We start from the raw sequence: 8,761 nt of genomic DNA, 5'->3' as shown, positions 1-8,761 counted from the left end.
TTTATTTATTATGTATTTGGTACAGGGTCTCACTATGCAGCTTGGACTTATAGTGATCCTCCTGGTTTCAGCATCCCCAGTGCTGGGATTACAGGCATGCGCCAACACGCCCAGACTCGGTAGCCATTTTAGCATGCCTGGGGGGCAGAGCTAGCATGTGGCAATCCCTGTGCTTGTCTAAGCAGGAACTTAGTCTGCTGAGGTATCTGCCTGGCCCTGCCACAGCCACTTTTAAAATGATACCCATTGCTAGGCATGGAGTATATGCCTGTAATCCTAGCACTTGGGAAGCTGAGGCACGAGGATCACTTCAATTTCAAGGCCCACCTGAGCTTACATAGTAAATTCAAAGGCAGTCTGAACTACATAGCAAGACCCACTCTCAAAAAACAAACCAAAACTCAGCTGTCCAAACAGCTCAGCAGATTAAACCCCCTGTAAGCAGGCCCGAGGGCTTGGGGTTCAATCCCTGGGCTTGCGGTGCTGGCCCCGCCCCTTGGAACATGCTAACTTATTTATTTTTATTTTTCTTGGGCTACCTTGAGACAAGGTCCCCTAGAATCATCTCAATAGATGCAGAAAAAGCTTTTGACAAAGTCCAATTAAGAGAACAATTGAAACTGGGCATGGTGGTGTGCACCTGTAATTCTAGCTCTTAGGAAGCTGTAAACAGGTGGATCACTGCAAATCTGATCTAATAGTTAGACCCTGAACATCCTGTAGACCCTTCCCTAAAATACAAAAAACAAAACAAACCCAAAACTAAAATGATACCTGGTGAACTATTCTAAAATTATTCTAGTTTCAGAATAATTTTTAGGCCTAATTATTTCACATTCTGTCATCTAAAATAATCTATGAAATTTGAAAACTCTTTAAAGAAAAATATTTACCTCAGTATTAATATATGTAAAACTCTAGACAAAACCAATGAGATTAATTTTCAACCTTTGAGAACTTTTAGAAGCCAACTTCTTCCTCCCAGGATACAGAACACCATACTGCTGGGTACCCGCTTAGCACCTCGGAGTGAAGCTGTGAGCATTCTTTTCATGTCACACATTGTCTATGTGAATATCTTTAGCCTTGGGGCTGGAGAGATGGCTCAGTGGTCTAAAGCACCTACTTAGAACAAGCTTGGCAAAGCATTGGGGACCGCGGTTCAATCCCCCAGCACCACATGCCAGCCAGCCCGCCCCCTGGTGGGCTGAGCTGGCCACACCCCTCTCTCTCTCTCTCTCTCTCTCTCTCTCTCTCTCTCTCATAAATAAAAAAAAAAATTAAAAAAAAAAGAATATCTTTAGCCTTCCTTTAAAAAAATTTGAAGAACAGAAAAATAGTGATTTTTTTTTTTTTTTTTTTTTTTTTTTTTTTTGGCAAATACCCTTGGAAACCCTCCTGGTATCAGGACTTTGAAAGCCCAGCAAATACTCTGTGGATTGGCTCTCTGTGCATCAGGACTAGGGATTAAGGCTGGCAGTTTTCTGATTAAGGACAGAGTGATGTTTCAAAATGGGTGACGCTCTTTCAAGTATAGTTGTTGCTGCTTTTGGCAGTATGAAGTCTTCCAGAAGCCTCTCCCTTGACATCCACTTGTGAGGTCCTTACTTCCAAAAGGAGAGACAGTTATGCCCACCTAGTACTCGAATGTCTAGGTAGGCCACAGTCTTTTTTACTCTTCCCTGTTGCATTCTCCTCTGTTTTGTTCCCAGTATTCCTCAAAGTCAAAATCTGTAATTATCTAAATTTTTTAGTATATACTTATGTTATTTCTGTCTCCTCTATCCCATCCTACTTTTTAAAAAATAATTTTTCAAACTTACTTTTATTTTTCTTGGGCTATTTTGAGAGAGAGTCCCCTAAAATCATCTCAATAGATGCAGAAAAAGCATTTGACAAAGTCCAACACTAATTCATAATAAAAATCCTATAGAAAATTGGAATTGATGGTCTTTACCTCAATCTGATAAAAGCCATCTATAACAAAACAGCAGCTAATAAAACCAGTAACAAGGCAAGGATGTCCATAATATAGTTCTGCAAACATTAATCAGAGCAGTTAGACAAGAGAAAGAAATAAAAGGAATGAAGAAAAGAAATGGCCTGCCAAACAACTCAGCAGATTAAAGTGCCTGCAAGCAGCCTCAGGGGCCAGGGGTTTAATCCCCCAGGCCTGCCACACCGGCCCCACTCCTGGGGGAGCTCTGAGACAGCAATTGAGACTGTGCATGGTGGTGCACACCTGTAATCCCAGCTGTTGGGAGGCTGTAAACAGGCGGATCACTATGAACCTGATCTAGTAGTAAGACCCTGAACACCCTATAGGCCTTTCCCTAAAAAAAAACACACAAAAAAAAGGAATAAAGATAGGAAAGGGAGAAGTTAAAGTATCTTTATTCTCAGATGACATGATACTCTACATAGAAGGCTCAAAAACCAATACCAAAAGACTTGTACATTTGATAATCAAATTCAGTACTATAGCTGGATACAATGTCAACACTCAAAAATCAAAAGCACTCCTATACACAAACAATTTTTCTCTTTTCTGACAAAGAGAGAAATTAGGGAAATCACTCCCTTTATAATAGCATTCAAAGGGCCAGCAAGATAGCTCAGCAGACTAAGTGCCTGCTTAGGTAAGCACAGGGACTGGGGCTTGATCCCTAGCACTACATGCTGCACCAGCCCCTCCCCCAGGCACACTGAGCCAGCCACTGAGACCAGGCAGGTGTAGTGGTGCATGCCTATAATCCCAGCACTGGGGAGGCAGAAAACAGGAGGTTTGCTATGAGTCTGAGCTGTGTAGTAAGACCCTGTGCCAAATACATTAAAAAAAGAAATACTTAGGAATCAATGTAACAAAGGAAGTAAAAGATCTATACATTAAAAATTACATTATTCTGAAAAAGGAGATCAAAGAGGATACAGAAAATGGAAAGACATCCTTGCTCATGAATAGGAAGAACCAACATAATAAAAATGGCCCTACCCACAAAATTGTTACACAGATTTAATATAATCCCAATCAAAATTCTATTAGCATACTCAAAATTCTATTAGCATACCTCACAGAACTAGAGAAAAACATTTCTAAAATTCATTTGGAACCAGAAGAGACCTAGACTAGCAAAAGCAATTCTGATCAACAAAGGCAAGGCAGGAGGCATCACAATCTCTGACCTGAAATTATACTACAAAGCTACTATAATATAATCAGCATAGTATAAGCCAAAAAAATAGACTTGAGGAAGAGTGGAATATAACAGAAGATGCAGAAACAACTTCAAATACACTCAGTCACCTAATGTTCAACAAAGGACTCAAATATGTTAAATGGAAGAAAGATAGTCTCTCTAACAAATGGTGCTGGAAAAACTGGCTTCCCACATGCTGAAGACTAAAAGTAGAACCATGTCTATCACCATGAACTAAACTACAGTAAAAACGGATCAAGATCTAAATATTTTTATTTTTATTCTTTTGTGGCTGGCTCTGCCCACCCTGGAGGCAGGGCTGGTGTTGCATGTAGTGCTGGGAATTGAACCATAGTCCCTGTGCTTGCCTAAGCAGGCGCTTTAAACTGCTGAGCTATCTTGCCAGCCCCAAAATATTAAAACAGAAACGCTAAATATCCTGGAAGAGAAAAATAGGTAGAAATCTTTTTTTTTTTTTTTTTTTTTGTTTCTGTCTTCATAGTATTTATTCATAGTACAAGATACAGACATTTTTTTTTAGTGTAACCAGAGATTGAACTCAGATCCTTGTGCTTGCCAGGCAAGTGCTTCTTCTACTGAGCCATCTCCCTGGCTCCTAGAAATCTTGAAGACATAAGGGTAGGCAGAGAGTTCATGAACAAGACCTAGACCACATGGGAAATACACAAAGAATCAACAAATGAGATCTCACCTTATTAAAAAGCTTTTGCACAACAAAAGAAATCACCAACAGAGTGAAAAGACAACTACAGAGTGGGAAAAAATTATACCCAGTTGCATCTCAGACAAAGGAATCATATCTAGAACATATGAAGAATCCTATACAAGCTATAATCCTTGAGGGTACTGGTGCCCACTCCTAGGGTGGTCTTCCCATTATCCACAACCAGAACTATGATAAAGCGATCAGTGGATGAATCTAGTAACACACACCCTTGATGCAGCCACCTCCTATGAGTCCATGAGGAAGCTTTGTGGGGACTAGGCACAAGCCATAACAATATATAATGTGCAGAGTCTTGACTTCCTCAGGAGGGCAATGGAGAATCACTGTAAATTTATTAGTGGTTGCAATATGATCAGATGTATCCTTACAAGCAAAGACTGGAGGTACTACATAGAAAGTGAGCAGCTTTATGTGGGGCCATATAGACCAGACAAGACAAGGGAACTGGATCCAGTTGAGGCAGTGGAAAAAAGTAGAATTTAAACAGGGCTGGGGAGATGGCTCAGGAGAATAAGCGCTTCCTTAGCAAGCGCAAGAACCTGAGTTCAATCTCCAGTTCTGAAAAAAAAAAAAAAAAGAGAGAGAGAGAGAGAGATTTAACAGATGAACAGACATGACCTGAAGAATGGAACTCAGAATGAGGCCCAGCAAGAGAAAGCCTTCAAATATGGTGGGGGTGGTAACACACCCAGGAGGAGCAGCAGGTTGGGGAAATTCTGTTGCATGTTTTCTGTTCCTATCTAAGTCCTACTTAGGAGTTACTATTTTTAAAATAGGCAAAAGAGGAGCCTAAAGACTTTGATGGATTCCATGTGGTAGAAGTTTCTTCAAAGACATGGACAACCCTACCATATTGATTGTGCCGTTCAAAAACCAGGCACACTATTACCCTGTCTAGGTCTGGTTCTAGTTGACAATTTTCTCTCCAAGTTTCTTTCTGATTCCAGAGCTTCTCTTTCTGTATTCAGCCACTCTCAGCGTTAGAGAGCGATGGAGCAAGTGTTCAGAGAGTGTTTTGCGCACGCGGGAATAGAACTCAGGACCTTGCTCTTGCCAGGCAGGTGCTTGTGACACTGAACTATATCCCTGGGTCCTATGCCAGTATGTTTGACTTCCTTCTTCCAGTGCAAGCTTGTACATCTGTAGGACTTCCTATTTTGCCATCTAGTTATTTCTTAGGTTCTTTTAAAATTCTAAATTGTTGTTTTACAAGAGGGTTGTTATCCCCAATTTTACTTAAACTGATGCTGCTCTCCTTGTAGCCTGTCTTTTACAGGGGCCCTAAAGGATATTACCTTGTGTAGTGGATGCTAACCGGTGGTCAACTTGTTACACCCAGCTGAGTTGAACTAACATGGTGCTGAGTATGGGAGGCCCACCTGAGAACTGTTGCCAGCAGCATAAGAGGCAGAACAGGAGTTGTAGAGAGGCTGTTAAGAAAGTTGTTTGGAAAAGCTGTTGGAAGTTTCTGGTTCCCTTGGCTGTTCTGCTGGAGGACCTTGTCATGCTGGCTTTTTTGGTGAACTTGGTTGTTCTTGTCAGAGGAGGAGCACAGGACCTCATTGTCACTGAGAATGGATAAGTTTCATTTATGGGGAGCTCTGGTCCTCACCTTGAACATCATTTCCAGAGGCAAAGATGGTACACTGCTCAGTCTCCTGGAGAAGTTTGTCATGCTATCTTTCCTAATGGGAACTCAGCTTTCCTCATCACTGGAGAAGCTGGGAACCTCACTGTTGCTGAGGATGGCTGTGGTACTTTTCGGGGAACACTGGTTCTTACCTTGTGTTGCTTCCTGGCTCCAGTGCAGAGCCCTCAGCCTGCTAGCACAGAACCTTCATCCTGCTGCCATAGTTTCCATCACTGACCTGTGGGCTTTCCCAGTGCAGATCTGTGAAGCAGGCTTGTATGAGGCATTGTCATGGGGTCTAGGTCTCTGGTTGGACTTGTGGGAGGCATTGATATGGGCTCTAGGTTTTCAGCTGGACTCATGCAGGACGTTGCGGTGGGACTCAGGCCCTCAACTGGATTCTGTGGTCTTTAGTATGTGGACAGATTTCCTGAAGTCATTGTATACGATTCTTAGGATGATTCATTATAAAATAATCTTACAAAATGTGTCTTCGCACTTGTCCTGCCCCTGTCATGCGATGAGCCATTGACCAAGTCCGGGCATGGTGGCACATGCCTGTAATTCCAGTGCTTGGGAGGCTATAAACTGGAGGATCACTACGAGTCCAAACTGCATAGTGAGACCCTGTACCAAATACATAAATGAAAACAAAATGTAATTGTATTGTATTGTTCATATTGCAAAACCCCAAACCATGACTCCTTGTTAGCAACTTTTTTAAAAATAGCTTTGCTATCTAGCTCTTTTGTATTGTTGACAGTCAGAGAGGGATGTGTGAAGCCCAAGCATATCCAGTTCATCAGTAGGGCCTATGTGACTGCTTTCTGGCTTGCTCTGCTGTAGGACTTCATCTCCTGTCTTATCCTTACTCTCCTACTGGTGCCATGTGCTGGGTGGTATGGGGTCTCCTGCACAGACCAGGGGCTTACCTTGAGAATCTTGATACAGATCCAGAACCAGCTAGGAGCTCAGGTCTCACCAGGGATCCTGAGTGTGAAGGCTTTCATCATAGGGGCTGGGGAGATAGCTCAGTGAAATAAGTGCTTGCCTGGCAAGCACAAGGTCCTGAGTTCGATCCCTGGTACCATTTTTTTAAAAAGAAAAGAAAGAAAGCTTTCATCATAGACCCTCACTGAAAGATAACTTGGTTCCCTCAGCAAATGTAGGTACAGAACATCTGCACTGACATTGTTTATTTGGTGTGTGTGTGTGTGTGTGTGTGTGTGTGTGTGTGTATGTTTTACTGGGAATTGCACTTGGATACTCTACCATTGAGCTGCATTTCTAGCCTTCCTCTCACCTCCTGTCCTAGAGATTGAACTCACCCCCACCCTGGGTCTCACTAAGTCACTAGGTTTCCCAGGCTCCCAGGCTCAGCACAAACATGCCATGAATTTCCCAAGTTCTAGGATTTTAGGCACCTGCAATATATTCTTCCTAGCTCCCCCCGCCCCCCGTATGTGTTTGCCAGAAGCTTGCTAAGTTTCCCAGGCTGGCCTCAAACTTGCAATTCCGCCTCAGCAACCCAAATATGTGGCATTACAGACATGTACCTGGATTGCTGTAGGGTTTTTATTCCAGCATCCATGGAGTCGCTGACACAGACTAGTGAGAGATAATGTTTTGGGGACATCTATCTATTGCCCAACAATAGCTTGGCAGAGAGTTAATGAGGTAAAGTATTTGCTTGTGGTCACACTGAGTAGTTTGAAGATTCTCTGGCAGTACAAAGCAGAACGGTTCACTTCCTGTCTTGTTTAGCTTGTGTGTTTTGTGAGAATCCCTTATTGCACTGCACTGAGGTACTAATTTCCAAGGCAGCTTCCTAAGAGGAGAGTTCAGGACTTGCTCATTGTTGTTTTGGTGAATGAGGAAAAGAAAGTATGTGTGGAATATTGCTACTATTTTACTTTTGTATTTATTTTTAATGTATTTGATACAGGGTCTCATTGTGCAGCTCGGACTCATAGTGATTTTCCTGTTTTCAGCTTTCCCAGCGGTGCTATCATGCCCTGGCTCAGCGCAACCAGAGGCAGGGCCGGCAGGGCCTGTGGTGCCCGGGATAGGTGCTTAGTTTGCTGAGCTTCCTTACTTTTAAAACTGAGATTACCATATTATTTCTCTAGTGTTTTTCCCTCCCCTTTCCTAAGGTGGTGTGTTTGTTTGTTTTGGTACTGGGGGTTGAACTCAGGGCCTTGTGCATGATAGGAAAGTGCTCTACCACTGAGCTGCAGCCCCAGCCCTCAAGGTGGTGTTTTTATACTATAATGCAGTTTTTGCACACCATGAGAACATTCCAGCTGTGGGCATGATGCTCTATGGCTGTGGTAATCCCTTCATCTATGTGGTAGGCTTCTGCTTTGACAGTGCTGGTAACACAGTGTGTTAAGCTTATCATAGTGCTCACCTTCTTGAGCACTGGCCCAATTGTGCTTGTATTAATCACTTGTGAACAAGGTAGCAACTAAAGCTTTAATTTTTCCTCCAGCAGTTATGAAAATCGTCTCCATGATGGTGTATGTCCACCAGAGACATGTGAGAATATTCACGGTAAATGTGGGCTAGCGAGTCCAACTAGCAAGGTTCAAACACACATCTTTAGGAAGAGTCTTCTTTTTTTGTTTTTTGGTGGAACCGGGAATTGAACTCAGGCCCATGCGCTTGCCAGGGAAGTGCTTATTCCACTGAGCCATCTCTTCAGCCCCAAACACACATCTTTAGGAGGATGGATTGGCACTCTGTCGAATCCATTCAGTAGATCACTGCTGAGCAATAAAAAGAACTACCCTGCAGAGCAGCTGAATACTAAGGGCATGTTGCTAATTAAAAGTATGCATAGTCAGCCCTACTTAATGTGAAGTCCATGAACAGAAAAAACTAATCTAGAGCTAATCAGAAAAAACAGTTATCTTGAAGTTGAAGAGATACAGATGGATTAAAAGGAAACGCTTGGGAACTTTCTGGAACTTGGATTTTCTCAATTAGGGGTCTGGTTATATGGGTTTATGTACTTATTAAAATTATTGAGTAATTGCCTATAATTCATGGATTTCAGTGAAATACATTTTTCAACTTTAAAAAGGTAACAAGGGGGCTGGTGAGATGGCTCAGTGGTCTAAAGCACCTACTTGGAACAAGCTTGGCAAAACACAGGGACCGCGGTTCAATCCCCCAGCACCACAT

The sequence above is a fragment of the Octodon degus genome, unplaced genomic scaffold (genome assembly GCF_000260255.1).
Source record: "Octodon degus isolate 3935 unplaced genomic scaffold, OctDeg1.0 scaffold00021, whole genome shotgun sequence".
NCBI lineage: Eukaryota > Metazoa > Chordata > Mammalia > Rodentia > Octodontidae > Octodon > Octodon degus.
This window is presented reverse-complemented; position numbering follows the sequence as displayed.